Below are 21,488 nucleotides of genomic sequence, written 5' to 3'. Positions count from 1 at the left end.
AACTTAGCGGTTCGGCAAAAGAGACTGATAGAATAAGTACTAGGCTTACAAAGAATAAGTCCAGCGGTCGATTTGCTCGACTAAAGGCGGTGCTCCAGCATGGCCACAGTCAAATGACTGAAACAAGTAAAAGAGAAAAAGAGTAAAAGAGTATCATTAGTCAATCGTAAAAGGGTGTTGCTCTTCCACGCTAATACAAAATCGCATTTTGCCAGAGTCACTCAGGAACAGATTATGACACTAAATATGGAAGTTTTACCTCATCCTCCTTACTCTCTTGACTTTCGCCATATGACTATCGACTTTTCAGATAATTGACACATTATTTAGAAGGAAAACGGTTTATTATTTGTGAAGAGATTAAAAATTATATCCAATGTTTCTTTGCTTCGAAAACCCTTCGGGCGTAAAATTAAAGAATTTTACGTCCGTAGCATCAACAATTTGCCAAATAGATGGGTTTGTGTTATCAATATTATTCGGGAAGATTATTTTGATTAAATATATCAATTAAGACCAAAGAAGCAAGTTTCTTTCTCATCTTGAAATACAGCAAGACTTTCCAATTTAATATATTCTAATGCCTCCATACAACAGGCAAATTCACCTGATATCCCCTTTGCGATGTTTGCATTTTTTATTGTTAAATCGTAACTAGAGAGTTAGATTTCATTAATTCGTATCACATTTGTTGTTTATAGACATGAGTATACTTTATAGTACAGCATAGTGGTACAATTTGACGACAATAGTGGCTTACATGCAGTACTATGTTTATGAATTTTTATGAATTAGAGTGTGAATGTGTGTCACACAGAAAGAAGACAGAGAAAAAAAAGAGAGTTTGCGTGTGTGTGTGTGTGTGTGTGTGTGTGTGTGTGTGTGTGTGTGTGTGTGTGTGTGTGTGTGTGTGTGTGCGTGCGTGGTGCGTGTGTGTGTGTATGTACCTTGGTGCATATACAAGTGTCTCTTTAATCACAGATATGCAACAACAAAGCAGAACTGAGGATAAACAACATAATTTGTAGCGTTAGATCTTCTTTACATTTTCACAATTTAAGCCCAAGTAAACAGCTGAAAAACTAACTTTTCAATTAGAAGTTGCATATTTAAACCTTAGTATGTGTCCTTCAAAGACTAACATTATCATGTCACTTTTTGAATTTTTATTTTAGTTATCAGATATTAATATAGAAACCGCTGTACACCATTACGCCTCTTTTAATCAAAGCCGATTGTGGATGTACATTTTAGAATGGGTGTTCAATGTTAGTACGTGGCTAATGCTGTCAATTTGAGTGAAGCAGTTCTTGCGTCTAATTATCTACCTTTGAGCTCTATTATTTCTTTCTGTTCAGTGTTCATGTGCCACTCAATAACACCCTCGAAACCCCTTGTGAACGACTAACTTTGGTCTGGCCGGATATATGCTTCCCATGAACTGTGTGTGTGTGTGTGTCTGAGTCTAGCCGTCTGCGCTGCCTTCGCCGTCCTTAGCAACCGCTTTTCTTTGGCGCCATTGATGCTTCTGTGGCTATTGTTGCAGTCCTCCCTCTCAGCTTAGCACGCCTCTGATCCACCCTAAGGAAAACAGCGAGAAAAAACAAGAAAAATCATTAGACCATTAAATAGTTAATTTTATTCTCAATTACAACAACATTATTTTAAGTTGGCAAAGATCGTTAATGCCACAATAAACAAACGCAAATAAGGCAACTGGAAAAAAAAAAGCCTCAAACAAAACAAAAGACAAAGCATCCGAATGGAAATAGCGTGGGCGGGTAGAGTACGAAATCTGTGTTAGTCTTGTAAACAGAGGGTTGTTATTTGGTCAGTCTTCAGTAAATATTTCGGACGCTTGTATTCGTAGAATAAACACAAGTTTTAGGTAAGGGAAAGCCATCACTGACGCATGCAAACACACAAGCACATACATGATGTGAACATATACATAAACACGCATCATCCCTGTTTCTCCTCTCACTTCCTCCCCCCTCTCTCTCTCTCTCTCTTTCACTCACTCTTTCTCCCTTTCCCTCTCCCTCACCCTTTCTCTCTTTCCCTTTCTGTCTGTCTTTTTTTTTTCGTATATTTCTTCCAACCATCTCTCGAGACTTCCCTCGATTTTTTATTTGTTTCTCTTTTTTCTGTCCTTAGCTAGATAGCTAAACAGATATAAATAGATATCTATCTATTTATCTCTCTACCTATCAATCGGTCTATTTTCCTTTCTATCTATAAATCTATATATCAAGGTACTTGTCTATCTACCTACTTCTTATCTATCTATCAATCGTCGTCGTCATCGTCGTCGTCGTCGCTTGATAACCGGTGTTGGTGTGTTTATGTCCCCGTAAACTTGCAGTTGGGCAAAACAGACCGATAGAATAAGTACCACTCTTAAAGAAATAGGTCCTGGGTTCGATTTGTTCTACTAAAAGGTGGTTCTCCTGCATGGCCGCGTTCACATTACTGAAACGAATAAAAGAATATATGTGTGTGTGTGTGTGTGTGTGCGTGCGTGTGTGTGTGTGTGTGTGTGTGTGTGTGTGTGTAATTATGTATACAGACAGACACAGGTGTGTATGTGTGTATATGCATATATATGTGTGAGCATGTTAGTGTATGAATATGCCTGTATGTGTGTGTGTGTGTGTGTGTGTCTGTCTGTGTGTGTGTGTGTGTGTGTGTGTGTGTGTGTGTGTGTGTGTGTCTAAGATGTTCGTCATTCATATCTCCTGGAGATAACCAGGTTAACAGCTTTACTCTTTGTGGGTCCAAAACTGGCTTAGTAGGCCAATATTGGCATAAAATTCATTTCTACAGCGTGGGGAACGCAATAGCAGAATCAGGACTCGGTGATACACTTACTTTCCATAACAGACCTATATTTGGTTTCTGAATGTGAATGTGTCACACACATGCACATATATACACACAACAACATGCGTACCACACGCAGACACACTCATCTTAACACACTAAAACACACACGCACACACACACGCACGCACACGCACACGCACACACACACACACACACACACACACACACACACACACACACACACACACACACACACACACACACACAAGCTCACAATCATATGGTCATAGATTTAGTTCCTGGGCGGAGCAGCGCGTTGTATTCTTGAGTAAGGCTCTTCATTTCCTGTTTCTCCAATTTAATTGAAAATGAAGGAAAATGAAATTCATTTTCGTCATTTAATGCTCTTTTATTTCCGAAAAGAGAAAAACGCTGGACAAATAGCAAAGATGGTGTCATAGCTGAAAATACTGTTTGTAAGAGGTTCGCTGGGTTTAGAACCGAAAATTTTGACCGGGAAGATTGTGAACGTTCTGGCAGAGCTATAGTCGTTGATAATGAACAAATCGAAACTTTAATAAAAAATAATCCATCTCACACTACGTGAGATATCGCGGACATTCTCCGCGTATCTCATGTGAGCATTATAAAGCATTTAAAAATAATTGGTTACGTGAATCGCTATGATGTTTGGATGCCTCATAACTTAACGGAAAAACTTAATAGGACGCATTTCCTTCTGCGATTGTCTGCTCAGACGAAACAAAAATGATCAATTTCTGAAAAGAATGATCACGTGTGATGAGAAATGGATTGTTTATAACATAAAACAAAAAAGGTCCTGGGAAAAACGAAATGAACCGCCTTCAATCTCTCCAAAAGCCAGTCTGTATCCGAAGAAGGTGATGCGCTGTATTTAGTGGGATTGGAAGAGCATTATGTATTATGAGCTACCTCCACAAAATCAGACGTTAAATTCAAACTGTTATCATTCCCAATTAGACCGATGAAAGGAGGCAATTGATGAAAAACGTCCAAAATTGGCCAACCGAAAGAGTATTGTCTTACATCAGGACAACGCTAGACCGCACGTTTCTTTGAAGACCAGACAGAAATTGGTGTAGCCTGGGTGGAATGTCAAACCCCACCCATCGTACTCATCTGGGGTACTCACGTACACCTTCGGATTATCATTCAATCTGATCCCTGCAAAAATTCTCTTAATGAGAACTTCGTTTCTTTAAACGAGTGTAAAAACTACATAGACCAGTTCATAACCAAGGCAGATGCCAAGTTTCTGGGAGGATGAGACCAAGAAGCTGCCTCAAAGATGGCATAAGGTAGTGGAACAAAATGGGAAATATGTGGTTGAGTAAAAGTATGTACAATTATCTAAATATTGTTAATGAATTTTACTTCAAAAAATTGCTAGGACCATTTTTTACCAACCCAATATATATGTGTATATATATAAATATATATATATATATGTATATATGTATGTATATATATATATATATATATATATATATATATATATATATATATATATATATATATATATATATTATCTTCGAAACGCCTAGTTTTAGGATTGAGGCAGCTGATGAAGGAATAATTCCAAGTGGCTTGTTTGTTTTCCTATGTGTTCGTTCTGTTGTCTGTAAACAAAGTCCGTTTTGTTTTTATGCTCCCGTTCATTTTTCTAACGTCCTGTACCCGAATATGCATCTATATATGCATGTAGATGTAGATATACATGCATATGCTTATATATCATCTGTTTTAATGTATATATATATATATATATATATATATATATATATATATATATATATATATATATATATATATAGTCAATGCAAGGATATCTTATCCTCATAGAGAATATCTCTTCGATATATATGGGATTATTATAAGTATAAATTCTTCTTTAATTTTATATAAATATATATATATGCGCGCGCGCGCGCGCGTGTGTGTTTGTGTGTGTGTGTATGCCTGGAATGTTTTTTGTAATCGTAGGCCTACTCGAATAACTGTGCTCTGGGGCTAAATGACAAAAAGCACCAACAACAACATAGCTTCATATGAAAGATATGTACTCACACTGACCGGAACACACGTCATCGCGATCAGAAGTGAAGGAGCCAAAATTGTTTTGTTTTACTGAAACAATTTATTTTACGCCGCCAGAAAACCCTCCATAGAAAGTCTCCGTCCCAGCTGACCCCATGTTCGGTAAAAATCTGTCTTGCTGAATCCCTTAGGGGAAAGCTAACCGAGTCAGTTCCCCCAATTCGTATGTAAGAATGTATGGAGAAAGGATGCATGCGTGTGAGTACATACACTCACACACGCATTCACACACACACACATGCTACAAATATATGTATACGTACATAGCATACAGCATGTGTCTGTATACATTATATATATACATATATGCATTGTGTGTGTGTGTGTGTGTGTGTGTGTGTGTGTGTGCGAGCGAGCGTAGCATGTTTTTGTGTATCCGTATCTGTATTCATTACACCTAAGAATACACAAGTGGTTGGAAAAATACTCAACACATGGCAGAAGAGTTTATTTACATGGTCGCAGTTGATGATCTACCCTATCCTTACTCAGAGTTTCTCGGTACGGCGAGATCGCGAGTATGCATATGTGTGTTTATAGACGCCTGCGTGTGTGTTATCTATGTATGTACGTATATACATGCATAGATATAAATATACACACACACAGATATATATATATATATATATATATATATATATATATATATATATATATATATATATATATAAATCAAACAATAAGCAACACGGATTTCAAAAGTGATTGCAGTACGCACGTTTCATGCTACTTCAATTATTTAAGTAATGTGAGCATTACCTTAAATGCAATATGAAGAGCAATCTTCAGCTGCACGAAAAATGCAGAAAAAAGACATATTATAAATGTGGCAACATATTAAATCCAAGTGGGAGAGAGCATACATAAAATTGAAGTAGCATGAAACGTGCGTACTGCAATCACTTTTGAAATCCGTGTTGCTTATTGTTTGATTTTAATCACCCATCCTTTTGGGATGCGATATTCGGGTGCCTTCGCATAAGTACCATATTCAAGCCTTGAATCTATATATATATATATATATATATCAATAACCACATAACGTATATGCATCTTGTATTTTCCGGTTGGCTGTTATTGGTACAGTGGAGTATAAACTCTCTCAACGCGCCGAGTGTGAAAACACCTCAGAGTCATGGACAGGCGAGATAACTCACCTTCAATGGCAATGGACATCGATGTTTCGCCATTTTTAGGGTTTGCACTCATCATTAGTAAGATTGTGATTTCGGTTACTGGACTGAGCGATGCGTTGTAATCTTAAGCAAAGAACTTTTATTTCACGATTCCCCAGTTCACTCGTGAGTAATCTTACGATTCTCCAGCCACCCCTCCTCAGCTGGTAAAAAATGAGTAATCTTGCGACAGACCGGGGTCCCGTCCAGGCAAGATTATTTATATACGCCACAGAAACCGGAGAAACTGACTTTGTAAGTCTATATGACTCGGGAAAGGGTTTTATCCTTTATATATATACACGTAGGTACACACATACACATACACACACACACAAATATATATAAATATATACGTTTATATCAATTGTTGATTTCCCAGGGGTCTAGTCAAAAGATTTGTCACTACCTTTCTTGATCATTCCTAGGGCACCTACAACAGGGATGGTTTTAGCTTTTAATTTCCACGTCCTAGATATCTCAATCTCAAGGTCCTTATATTTTGATAGGTTTTAAAATTCCTTTGCTGAGTTGTTTCTACCAGCAGGCACTCTCATATCAATTAACAGGCATGCTTTTGTCTTAGGTCTTTGATGATGATGTCTGGTCTGTTATCATTTATTTGCCTGTTTGTTTATATCCCATAATCCCATAGGATGGTAACATTCTCTCCCTCAGTGACTGGCTTTGGACAATGTTCATACCAGTTCTTCGGGTGCAGTATATCATAGTGACAACACACACTCCAGTGCAAGTATTGGCCAACTCAATCATGCTTGGTTATATATATTCTGTAGGGATCAGGACTGAGCAACCGGCAACAATGTGATCAATACTCTCGAATCTGTCATTGTAGAGTCTACACTTTGTGTCTACCTCATTGGGTTTGACATTAGCTTGATAGTTCCGAGTGAGGATACTCTGATCTTGTGCCGCTAGGATAACTCCTTCTGTTTCGGTTTTCAAACTAGCACTCTGCAGCCACTGATGAGTTCTTCTCATATCTACATCAGCCTCCATATTGCCCATGCAATGGTTTTTCTTGCCACAGTCTCGATATTACTTTCAAGCTTTCTTGTTTGGCTTTTGTTTTACACTTTTTTTGCTACCGTAGTGGGTGGTGTGTCTTCCTTATCATCATCATAATCAGAGAGGTTAAGCTCTTGTCTGTATTTATATGCCTCCTTTGAGATTGAGTGCAGTTTCTTAATCTGCCCATGTTGCCTTGCCAGTCGGTGTTACTTTTATTATTTTTTTATTACTATTTTTCTTTTTTAAATATGTACTGCCGTATGGCCCCTGCTCAAGGATGACACGCAAATTCGTGAAGCGTACCATATTTCCTTAAAGCGGCGAGCTGGCAGAATCGTTAGCGCGCTGGACGAAATGCTTAGCGGTATTTTGCCCATAACTACGTTCTGAGTTCAAATTCCGCCGAGGTCGACTTTGCCTGTCTTCCTTTCGGATTCGATAAAATAAGTACCAGTTGAACATTGGGGTCGATGTAATCGACCCATCCCCACCGCCCTCAAGCTGCCCTTGTGAGAAAAAATTATCATTATTATCATTATTATTATTATTATAATTATTATTATTATTATTATTATTATTATTATTATTGAAGTCGACTTGTCTTCATCCTTTTCGCGTCGATAAAAAATAAGTACCAGTTTCGCACTGTACATACATACATACATGCAAACTAGGAGAGTACTCAATACATTCGGTGTATTGTATTTACGTAAAGTAGATGATTCATTCAATAGCTACTTGGATTTTCACGTGTGTATGTGAAAGTGAATCATTTGTTCTACCTACATCACTTCCTCACTTCCAGAGAGTCTGAAGTGATTCATCGACTTTACACAAATACATGTACAGGGGTCACTTTTCTCATTGTTTTGCACATCTAAATGTAAATGTGTGCGAGGGCGTGAATATATATATATATATATATATATATATATATATATATATATATATGCGTATATACTTATATATAGATACACATCTATACACACAGTTACGTATTGCATTCGTGTGTGTGTGTGTGTGTGTGTGTGTGTGTGTGTGTGTGTGTGTGTGTGTGTGTGTGTGTGTGTGTGTGTGTGTGTGTGTGTGTGTGTGTGTGTGTGTGTACACTGGTGTGCATGAAATGAGTAAGTCTAGGTATGTAAGGTCATAGATGGATGCGTGTGTGTATGTTGAAAGATGTCAGTAAATATGATTGTAGGACCTTGACTGTGAATGTCTCTATACTTTTTTGTCGTCTACATGTAATCTATATATATATATATATATATATATATATATATATATATATATATATATATATACATGTGTGTATGTGTGTTGTAATTTATATATAACAACAGACGTGCATACATGATGATACACATGAATGCGTAAATATGCGTGTTAATGCCTTTTCTTGTGCTGCTTTCACTTAGATATGCTACATTTTGAGAATACCAATTCTGCTTTATAACAGCTTGAAAAATACTTATCGCTTAAGCATTTATCCACTAAAACTACTATCCAAATGATCAAATATGTCTTCATCCCTAAATACTCCTCTTAATCTTATGTAATTCAACTAGATATTTTCCTTTTAACCCTAGTTTTTCCAGCGTCCGAACCAAACCATCAACAAAACAGCTTATCTCTAGAATCATATTCTGGAGTACTGAAAGTATAGTTAGAGCATTGGACAGAATATTATGCGGTTTTAATCATTATAAGTGCAGTGAATTGGCAGAATCATTATAGCATCGGATAAAATACATTGTGATAACACTGGTTCTTTACATTCTCAGTTCAAATCACGCTGTAATCAATTTTGCAAGTATCGACAAACTCTGGCCCCTAAACCAGTGTTTAGTTACTGTTCTTTACGTTTAGAAGTCGCCTTTAACCTTTATCTATCCTTCGATAAAATTAGTGTAAATCGAGTACCGAAGTAATAACATTTTATTACGAACTGAAGTACGTCACCTTGGTGTGATGGTCTAGCCGTTTATTCAGTAATGGAAGGAGCAGAACACTGTACACCTACGAAGTTACCTCCTATTCCACAGTTTAATATTGCATGAAATGTAATACTAATAAAAATATTTTGTTATTATTATGTCTCAGTATCAGGTAGAAGAGATAAACATATAGATGCTATTGATGTGGGTAATACGGATGACAGGAATAGAAAATGTATGACATTGATACTTCGTAAAGAAAATACTTTCAAGGAAGATGAGTCTAGCAATAACAACGTGTAGTTAGCAATATTTGGTGCAAAGCTTAGAGAGAGAGGGAGAGAGAAAATAGCAATTAGACAATAAGAGATTGACAAACAGACGAACAGATAGACAAAGACGTGTGTAACTAGAAATAAAGCAAAAAGATCTAATACTGCTATGAACAGGACTAGAAATCTGTCGAAGAGAAAACGGTTTGGTGCTGCTGTTGATTTGCTTCGTAGGCAATCGAAAGTCTTTTCGATGTTCATCGTACCGATATATCGGGATTAGTTACACGACGTTGACAAATCAGAGAAGTTTTAGCCGCAATGAGAAATTTATATTTACTGTTTTATTGTCTTTTATATTGACTATAGTAAAATGTTAATGTTGCTTCGCTTCCTGCTTGCAATCAATAAATTGTTAATATCATTAGAAAAACTCATAAACCTCACAATGTTCTTATATCTTATTGCTTATAATATTTGATGTTGTATCTATGTAATATTTGTTCCATTGAACGGTGAGACAAAACTGTGAAAAGGCTTCGATTCACTGTTGTAGAGATTTTATTCCTAACTGTTTATGCGTTTGAAAAAGGCATGAACACCACACAGTCTCATTACTCAACCCTTTTAATGTGTAGTGAAGTGCTATTTCCATTTTGATTACTTGTGGTGAAGAAGAAGAAGAAGAAGAAGAAGAAGAAGAAGAAGAAGAAGAAGAAGAAGAAGAAGAAGAAGAAGAAGAAAAAGAAGAAGAAGAAGAAGAAGAAGAAGAAGAAGAAGAAGAAGAAGAAGAAAAAGAAGAAGAAGAAGAAGAAGAAGATGGTAGAGTCGTATAGGATATACATTTATGGCATTTGTGTTGAGAAAAGAATGATATTCAAAGTATGGAAACAGACGTCCATAATGCGAAACCAAAATAGCAGCCGAGAGGAGAAGGGAACGCAAAGGACTGAGAAAAAAAAACATGACGTTTGTCAGATCGGCTCGACTGAATTCAAAGACATTTCCAGCTGCCTGAGAATCTCATGTTGCCTGACCAGGCAATATAGACACACCATTATGACACTTGAGAGACCATAGAGCTTCCGATTAATGCCTATAAGACAGATATCAGATGTTGGCAGTATTCACAGCCTTACCTCCCCTGAGGCTAGCAGCTAAAAGTCAACCTTTTTCCAACCGATAAAGGAAGCAACAGTTATCGGTACTTGATTCAACTTCAAAATTATAAAATAGCCAAACAAAAATGAAAACAAAATATAGCCATAGAGTATGCCACCCAGGAAGATTAAAAATAAAAGAAGACAGGAGAAAGAAATGCGGATATCTAGGGCAATGCCTCATAACACCTTTAACATCTTATTAATCTGAAAAAAAGTTTAATTCTTTTTTTCCCTTTCTCTGACTTGTAAAATATATGATTTTTAACTTGTATATTGTACTGTTTAGGAGGCGCAATGGCCCAGTGGTTAGGGCAGCGGACTCGCGGTCATAGGATCGCGGTTTCGATTCCCAGACCGGGTGTTGTGTGTGTTTATTGAGCGAAAGCACCTAAAGCACCACGAGGCTCCGGCAGGGCATGGTGGCCAACCCTGCTGTACACTTCCACCACAACTTTCTCTCACTCTTACTTCCTGTTTCTGTTTTAGCTGTAATTCAAAGGGTCAGCCTTGTCACACTGTGTCAAGCTGAATATCCCCGAGAACTATGTTAAGGGTACACGTGTCTGTGGAGTGCTCAGCCACTTGCACGTTAATTTCACGAGCAGGCTGTTCCGTTGATCGGATCAACTGGAACACTCGACGTCGTAAGCGACGGAGTGCCAACAAATTGTATTGTGTGTAGAGTAACATATAGAGGCAGTGGACAATAATAAACACTTTAAATCAAAGTTGTAGTTTTGATTCTCAGTCGGAAATGTTAAAAATACTAATTCCTTTAGAAACATTTGAACGTCAGAATATACATTTTGTCTCTCTTGGAAAATAACTATGATACCTGTAATTGTAAAATCCAATGAGAAAATGCTATCGGTAGTTGAACCTATTTGTCACGCGTGGTATAAAATGTGATGCTTTATGTCATTACCACGGCGAGCACTGTAGCGACTTCTTGAAGTTGAAGTCACAAAAAAACTGATGATAGGGCACCCAAAGCTAAAACTTATGTGGAGAAATAAAAGGATGTCTTTGTGCCAATCGTGTGTGTGTATGTGTGTGTGTGTGCGTGTGTGTGTGTGTGCATTGGCCTGCCAACCTAGCCAGTGGGCTAACATCTTTCAAAAGTTAAAACAATGCGAAGCGCACTGTGACCGGCGATATATAGCAACAAATATATTGATATATACACGACAATACCACACACACATACACACACACATACACACACACACACACACACACACATACACACACACACACACACACAGTCCGACGATGGCTTAGCTGGCCGAAACTTAGAATTCCCTGTCAATTATATTCTTGTTTAAGAATAATAAATTTGTGCGCCACAAAAATACAGAGTAACCCTTCAGACTGATGCAAAATTGTTTGTATTAAATAGAAACATTATTATTTCTAAATCTCTCAAAGAGAGATATTCAGTAACGATACTTTAAAGTAAAGACTATTTGCCAACATAATGTGGCAGTCCTGAATGGGACGAATGCTACTGTTGTTTAGTCCCAAGAAACGTCGTTTCCAGCTGGCCATACGACACAATATTTGTGTCCTTATATTTTCGAAGTGCTGATAAATAACCCAGAAACCGGTCCACAGATGTTGCTTTGTGCTGGATGGGGGTGGTGAGCCTCTCACCCGTCCCATCCAGGACTGCCACATTATTTTTTTATTAAAACTAAACATAAAGAAATATTAATATATGTATACATACATGCACATATACATCTAGATATTTATTTATGCATGTGCATATATATATATATATATATATATATATATATATATATATATATATATATATATATATACAGTATATATGCATGCACACATATATGCACCCAAATCACACACACACACATACACACACACACACGCACACACACACACACACACACACACATACATACATACATATATATATATAATATTTAGAATGGTCAATGTGGCGAAGTGGCAGAAACGTTAGCACCCTGGGCGAAATGTTTAGTGGTATTTTGTCTGCCGTTACGTTCTTAGTTCAAATTCCTCCGAGGTCGACTTTTGCCTTTAATCTTTTCGGAGTAGATTAAATAAGTACCTGTTACGCACTGGGGTCGACGTAATCGACTTACACCCTTTGTCTGTCCTTGTTTGTCCCCTCTGTGTTTAGCCCCTTGTGGGCAATAAAGAAATAAATATTTAGAATGGTCTGTATCATGTCATAATGTTACACGTGGAGTGGTATATAGAACAGATATGACATGCTTCAATTTTGTATTGAGTTGAGCAGATAGAGAGAGATAGAAAGAGAGGATGAAAGAGAGAGAGAGAGAGAGAGAGAGAATGGAGGCGGCGGAGGAGAATAAAAAGAAAAGGAAAGTAGGAATGAAGAGAAGCAATAAATGAAGTAAATAAGGATATAGAAAATGAAAAGTAGACAAAATAATCAAAATGAAAGAAATACGGAAAGCAAGAATGTAGAAATATATAAAAGAAAGAAAGAAAGAAAGATGCAAAGAAATATAGAAACAACAATAAAACAAAAGAGGCAAAAGTAATCAAATTAGAAGGAGAGAGAGAACGGAGCTAACCTAGGAAATATCGAATTTATTGAGCATCTGGAATAAAACGCCCACTCAGGAGGCAGTTATCAACTGTCTTACATGTGTCATTTACGTTAAATGTTTATACAGTGTAGAAAGTGTAACCCTGCCCACGCAAATTCTTCAACGTCCTTAGTGAATCGCTAGGAAAATGGTTTTGCAGGCAGAACATGTTTTGTTTTGCTGTTGTTTTAATATATGCTGATCTATTGCTGATCGAGATTCTTAAGCACAGCCACTAAAAGCCATTGCTATGAGGTTAAGTTCGGTTTGCAAAAGGACAAAAAAGAAATTGGCTTCGGGATCGAACCTTCGGTGCGACACTTTGGTCGAGTGACTTGTGACATAGCTGCCTCGAGTTGACAAACTGACCCATAGCTCGTGATTGGAAATTGCTAGAATGACTACTAAACACACGCGTGGATCTGTACACTCTGGGTTTAAATACCACTGATATCAACTTTGTCCTCCATCCTTCTGGAGTCGTTAAAATTAAACATTAATCTTCGGCCGTGAATTGGCAGGATTGTTAAAGCAGCTAACTTAGATCTTTTGTGTGTTTTGTACTGGATATTTGCACTCTGATTTCATGTTGGCAGACTTAATTGTCAAATGGTTAAACTGGGTCTTCCCTGACGCCCGATTTCGGGTGCTTCTAGCGGTGTTCATTTTGTTACAAGCATCTGGTGTTGTCTTCATATTGTGGATAATTTACTCCCTTTCCTCAATCATTCTCAAAATCTCTTCAAAACATACCATGGTCATTCACTCATTTATGAAAGGATTATAAAATATATAGTTATATAGTGTCTGAATAAAAAGAGAGAGGGGGTTAGTCACGGTCGGGATGCCTTTGATCATAGGTCTGCTCAATCGAGAATGACCTGGGGTTAAGCCACAATAATAATTGTATAACCATCGCTCTCGAACTTAAAACACTGGAGAAATAAGAGCTACTGAAGGGCAAGCTCAACAACACATTGAATCTTCTGACTTCAGAATGTTTTAATGCACCACCTTCACTGTTAACAGTTGTGAGAATTCTTTAAGTTTCAGTTTCAAAACCTACTAACAGTGCTTCATAATTTCCAAACAAGTTTGGCGAAAGTGTCTGATTTTTGTTTCTTGTCAAATTAAAATCTAATCATAACATTAATGTCTTCCTCTGGATCTCAGCCTTTTGTCACCGATAAACGATTTAGCTCTAATTACACAGACTTCGTTTGATTGTAATAGCTTAGTTTAATATATTTTACGACAATAACATTAATATTTTTTTCTAATTTTTAGAACAGAGGGAAGTCAATGTAATTGACTCTTGCACTTAACTGGTACTTACTTTCTAAAGGATGAAAGGAATAGTCGAACCCTAAAATCTTGTTCTTGCATCCGAGAAAAGCCATAGTGTCAGCAAGTCGACTGTTTGGCGTCAGTGACAATCACTGCTACTTTCTTATATAAGACTGTTTATTAAATGTCCCCTTATTCACAGTTTCACCCCCATACCATGTGTTTGTGGATAACCAATTTTTAGAAAACGCATACAATAAAATTATAATATTTTCTCGGGGCTTTAGTGGGTGTACTGATGTAGTTGTGGCTTCATTTATTGTTTCCCTTACTCAATGCATGCTACAATTAAACATTTTCATTTACCTGCTTAGCATCCTCCTCTAAGCAAATTTTCTATCTTCTGTATCTGATAGATCTGGCGATACTTGTATTAATGATTGTCGTGGTCGTCGTAATCATTTCGTCGTCGGCGGCGGTGGCAGCGGTGGCAGCGGCGGGAGCGGCGGCAGCGGCGGCAGCGACGGAAGCGGCGGCAGCGGCGGAAGCGGCGGCAGCGGCGGAAGCGGCAGCGGCGGAAGCGGCAGCGGCGGAAGCGGCAGCGGCGGAAGCGGCAGCGGCAGCATTGGTGGCATGGGCGGCATTGGCGGCATTGGCGGCATTGGCGGCATTGACGGCATTGGCGGCATCGGCAGCATCAGCGGCAGCGGCAGCGGCAGCGGCAGCGGCAGCGGCAGCGGCAGCGGCGAGGACGTAGTCGTCGTTGAATATCGTTGTTTAGTCATAGGTCGACTTTAATTGAAGAACCCTATGACAAAGGCATTTCAACATGGCCCCCAACATAATGCATCTAAGACAACCTTATCCAATGCCCTTGTTCTAAAACCGTAGGTTGTAGCTCGAAGGAAAATTGGTTGCTATTTCTAGCAGGTCAAGCTGCCACGTAAAAGTTCCTTCTTTGGCCCGTAGTAACGTTGGCGTACCTCGCCTTAGTTACCGCTGCTCTTATTACTGCTCGGCTTTTTGTTACTGCTGCTGCTGCTGCTACTGCTACTACTATTGCCGTGTTGCCCCCTTCTGATTCTGTTGCTTATTTCTGATTCTGTGTTGGATGAAAAATAATTCATTTGACTGTTCTGCGCCGTATAAGGGCAAAGGATTTTCACATTGCTTACTCTGATAATTTCGATTTTCGTATCGATAGTCAATCGTCGTCGATTGGTAGAATGTTTGGATCATTCACCAAACGAGTGCTAGTTTATCAAGCTAAGTCGTTAGCGAGTCTCTTAAGATGTTATCTATAAAAAAAAATGATAAATAAATTAAACATAATTAAATTGTAATAAACTGAATTAAACATGTTTGAATTTTGTTCCTCACTCCGATGACCTAAGTTGGCAAGAAAGGAAACATTTCGAGCCTTGAAGTCAGCAATAACAAAAACAATATGAACAACAACAACTATGGTTATAGAAATAAGTAAATGCATAAAATGATTTACTACTTGTAATTAAGCCTTCCTACACTCACTAATTAGTTCAAAACCAACAATGAGGTGACATTACACCAGGATAAATACCATATGTTAAGTAGAAGCATATATATATATATATATATATATATATATATATATATATATATATATATATATATATATAGGTATGTATGTATGTATATATATGTTCTAGAATCTGATACGATTTGTGTTCTCGTTCACACGCTTAAAAGGCGTCTCTTTCAAGCGTGGAATCACACACACACACACACACACACACACACACACACACACACACACACACACACACACACATGTATACATACACACTGTATACGTTTGTGTGTGTACGCGTGCGTGTTTGTGTGTGCATGCGTATATATATATATATATATATGTGTGTGTGTGTGTGTGTGTGTGTGTGTGTGTGTGTATATATATATATATATATATATATATATACACACATTCTTTTATTCTTTTATTTGTTTCAGTCATCTTGACTGCAGCCATGCTGGAGCACCGCTTTTAGTCGAACAAATCGACCCCTGGACTTATTCTTTGTAAGCCTAGTACTTATTCTATCGGCCTGTTTTGCCGAACCGCTAAGTTACGGGGACGTAAACACACCAACATCGGTTGTCAAGTGATGGTGGAAGGACAAATGCACACACACACACACACACACACACACACACACACACACACACACACACACACACACACACACACACGTCACCTTTAGCACAACCATTCACCGTCTAAACTTGAAGCGTATATTATGGTCATCTGTAACATATGACTTTTAGAGCTACTTTCTTTCTCCGAGAATCCAAGTTCAGCCATACTTTAAACCAGGCGGTTTGCTGCGTACTCTACTGCTCCAATAATAATGGATATAAAGGTGAAAATGTATTTACGCTAGACTGAATGGGGTATTTCAAAGTGTGTAGTAAGCTATGGGGAAAACAGGATACTGTACTGGGTAAGCAAATTTCTCATCACTGGTCCCTAGATATCTTCTCTCTCCAATATTTTCTCATACTGACATCAAGTGAGCAGCTGGCTTCCACGGCAGATTATGTTTATATTTTGCGGTTCCAACCAACAAATTCAAATCGACTTTGTTTTAGTGTAGACGTTGCTTTCATTCTTTGGTTTCAATAATATAATTTCGATTAATCGACCTCGACATACCAATATTTATAAACTGCTATTTTTTTCTTTCACACGTTATTCTAGATGGTTTTTGACTAACACGTCATAGCTCAAGAGAAGAAGATAATATCTTGAAGACATTTTTTCACAGTGGACAATAATGTGATTAATGCCTTCGGATTTCGCTTTGCTGCCAGCTATTGATTTCAGTCTTTTGTGTAGTAGGTATTTACTTCTGTATTGAATAGGCAAGATGTTACAAATTTGTCGAAAATCCATACTCGGCTCACATTATGGTTTATTCCTCCATGGTCTGAATTTTTCGTTTCGAATTACAAATGTTCAGTTTTCTCAGTGAACCAGTTTATTTGTTGTTGTTGTTGTTGTTGTTGTTGTTCTTCTTCTTCTTCTTCTTCTTCTTCTTCTTCTTCTTCTTCTTCTTCTTCTTCTTCTTCTTCTTCTTCTTCTTCTTCTTCTTCTCTGTCAGGGTTTTTTTTCACGATCCTCCTCAAGTGCATTAGTTATCCTAACGACATTTTATTTTCATGCACGTGATAGGCATGCGTGTATGCATAGCGTTTGTCTATATGTATATATACATATCTATATACGTATCTACATACGTATCTATATACATACATAAATATGTATTTATATACACATGCACATATATGTATATGTATATACATATATATGTGTGTGTACATATATACACACACACATATATGTATATGTGTGTTTGTGTGTATTTATATATATATATATATATATATATATATATATATATATTTGCACCTATTTACATATATATATTTGCATATATATATTTACATATATATATTTGCACCTATTTATAGTTTAATATATATTTTCACAGTTCTGTTAATGACTCACAATTAAAATTTCTTAATTAGCCGTATCTTTTCTGGTTTGGGGAAGCACAATTTTCAAGTCTAGTTACGTAATCGAGCCCCCTAATAATCAGAGGCATAAATCCAAAGTTACACCCCGGGTGTCTTATCTACAGATTATCATTACTTCTTTGTTTTTATCTTTAACATTTAGTTATCGTCTGTCAGACAACTGATTTCTGCTACAATTTCTTTTCTCTGTCCAGATCATAATGTCTCGTCTGTTATGGTTACATATTATGCTGATTTTAAATGGAACATTCACCAAGTATTCTTTCGTCTTATAGGAGAATGTACCCTCTTCTTCACTATAATATCTTATATTTTTACCATCAGAACTATCCTTTCGACAGATTGCATTGTGTAATTCTTCTGTTACGACATCACACCTCATAGTTAGAAAGTTAAATGATGAAAATTTTCGAACAGTTATTAATTGTATTATGTTTATAACTTGGTTTTTATCAGTTCATACATTGTTTGCATTATGTTGTTTGAAAGAATGAAACAGTTTCATCAACTCCACCAGATTCGATGACGTCACTGCAAGTGTGGAAATCGTCAAAATTTATTTGATGGCAACATGCTATTTCTCCAGTTTTACCCTATGATGTATCACATAATACCCATATACGGAAGTAATTTTGTTTCCACAATGAGAATATATTTACTTCATCTCGGTCTCAAAACACCAGTCACCGATGAAACACCGAAGTCACAACAAAAGATATCTGAATCCATAAGGTACAATATGGGGTGGGGTTGACGAACCGTCTTTCTTTGGACTATTCTTTCCTTCTCTTTGAACTTTTTCCTCTTTCCTCTATCTGACGAAGAGTCAGGCTCGAAACATCACCCCTCCCTCCTTTTCCATCTTAAACCTTCTCTGAGCGTCCATCTAATACATTCACCACGTACGTCCTTTTGGCTTTTATTGTTTTTTCTGTTGTTTTTAATTTTGATTTGCCTATACATAAATATATAAGTATAAATATATAAGTATATACGAGTATATATGCATATATATGTATATACACATATACTTGGCAATGGATGCGTGGCGTTCGATCATACAATAATATAAATAATACATATATATATATATATGCATATATGATATAGGATAAAATCTTTATAAGAATTTATCAAGTAGTCAGCGTGAAAAAAACCTCATAATGAAAAAAAATTTCTCATTTTTTTCCATAAATATATATAATTTATAATTTATATAAAGGGCATTAACTATGTAGTAATGCCTCACGCTCCCTCTAAGCGTGAGGCATTACTACATAGTTAATGCCCTTTATATAAATTATATGCATATATATACATACATACATGTACATACCTACATATATATGTATATACACATGCATATATGGGTACAGGATGTCAAAAAAACGTGAACAACATGAATAACGAGAACATTAAAAAATAAAAACATGGAAAACGAATTTCTTTCGAACAGCGAATGAAACAAATAGAGAAACGAGACAAGCAACATGAAGAATAATCCCTTCATCAGTTGTCCCCTGTTTTACCTACTCCGCAATTCGAACGCGCGCACACATACATACATACATATTGCAATATCAGTCAAAGCTTAGCATGTACGAGTCACTTCATGGAGTTCCTTTGTTCCGGTCTTCAGCCGACTGGCCCTGTGATTTTTGAGGTTGTCTTACACACGTTAGAGATATTCGAATGACGACGATGAGACGTAATGATCAGACGACAATGACGAGATGTCAATGAAAAACAACTTAACTGGAAACATATAGACTGCACATATGATCAGATGATCTTGTACAAAATGGAGAAAGATGGACTTGAGGTTAGACAAAATTATCTAAATTTTCTAAAGACTTGCACAGAACACTATCGCAATGTATTTAAAGTAGGACGATTAGCTGTACTGCAAAGTGGTAAGTAATGTGTACTGCAATGCTGTACTGCAATGTGGCCGCAGGCAAATGATTGGAACACGTAAAAGAAAATATAAGCGAAATATGTATGTTTGTATGTGTGTATGTATGTATATATGTATGTATGTATGTATGCATGTATTCATGCATGTATGTATGTATGTATGTATGTATGTATGCATGCATGTATGTAGGTAGGTAGGTACGTATGTATGTATGTATGTATGTATGCATGCATGCATGCATATATGTATTATGTATGTGTGTGTATGTATGTATATACCATACATAGTTTTAATTATAATTATAATTAAAATTTAGTTTTATTATATGTGAATGGAAGGCGGTGATCTGGTAGAATCGTTACCGGTTTTTCCTCTGTCACGTGATGTTCTGAATTCAAATTCCGCCTTTCATCCTTTCGAAAGTAAAGCAATAGAGTTGATGTAATCGACTTACCACACCCCACCCCAAAATTTGAAACAAATATTATGTGTATACGTGAGGGGGTGTATGTGTGTGCGCGCGTGTGTGTACGTGCGTGCGTGTGTATACATATTATATGATCCCAAAGAGGCAGGTGTCGGTCCATTTAAATGTATGCATGTAAGTATGTATGTATATATGGTTTTTACGATAATTAAAATGTAGTTTCATTATAAGTAAATGCAGGGCGGCGAACTGTCAGAATTGTTAACAAATCGGTAAAAATTCTTAGCGGCATTTTTTCCGGCTCATTACGCTCTGTGTTCAAATTCCGCCGAGGTCGACATCACTTTTCATTCTTTCGGGATCGATAAAATAACGAACCACTTAAGAACTGGGGTCGATGTAATACACTACCGCTTCTCTTCTAAAACTAATGGTTTTCTGCAAAAATTTGAAACCATATAAGTGAATATAATTTCTTGAATGATATCCGAAATAATGTAACCCAATGTTTTTGTTAAGTGATTTTCTTAATGCGGTATTTGTTTTTCGGTGACTCCTGATCTACATTACCTAACCAGTGTCACTCAAGCCATCTGTGATGTGTCTAAGAAAGCTTCAAAAATACCGTGTCAGTTGACTGTGGGAAAAACTCCGAGTAGCGATTGGTGAAAACTCAGCTTTAAATAATTATTCCACCCTACCTAAAAGTACTTGGCACATGCAGTGGGTATCGTTATTCATTGTATTTAATATCTTGTTGGTTAGACTTTGTGACATCAAGTTTCATGTTATGGATTATATTCTAGCAATCGTCAGACGAATGACCGACATGAATGAATGTGTAATATCAATAAACAAGGATGGTTTTATAAAATGCAGTAGTGTATATGTATACATGTATATAATGATTACAGCATGGAAGATGAATTCATATGTATGTATGTATGTATGTATGTACGTATGTATGTATATATATACATATATATATATATATATATATATATATATATATATATATATATATATATATATATATATATATATATATATATATATATAAACATGTGTGTGAATAATCAGAAGTTCAAGTTGCTTATGTATCAAACTATGTATTCTCATTTATTCGTTTCATA

The 21,488-nt window shown here is 36.7% G+C and overlaps 1 long non-coding RNA gene across 1 annotated transcript in view; it reads right to left on the bottom strand.

Moving 5' to 3' along the window:
- Positions 1 to 1,046: 1,046 nt before the first annotated feature.
- Positions 1,047 to 21,488, bottom strand: part of LOC149135996 (uncharacterized) — a 70,129-nt gene continuing 49,687 nt past the window's right edge. Inside the window, exon 2 of the long non-coding RNA XR_016241441.1 lies at positions 1,047 to 1,581. This is a non-coding gene — a long non-coding RNA (uncharacterized LOC149135996). The remainder of the gene's footprint in view (positions 1,582 to 21,488) is intronic.

The sequence above is a fragment of the Octopus bimaculoides genome, chromosome 4 (genome assembly GCF_046866305.1).
Source record: "Octopus bimaculoides isolate indiv1 chromosome 4, ASM4686630v1, whole genome shotgun sequence".
In the NCBI taxonomy this organism is placed as follows: Eukaryota; Metazoa; Mollusca; class Cephalopoda; order Octopoda; family Octopodidae; genus Octopus; species Octopus bimaculoides.
This window is presented reverse-complemented; position numbering and strand designations above follow the sequence as displayed.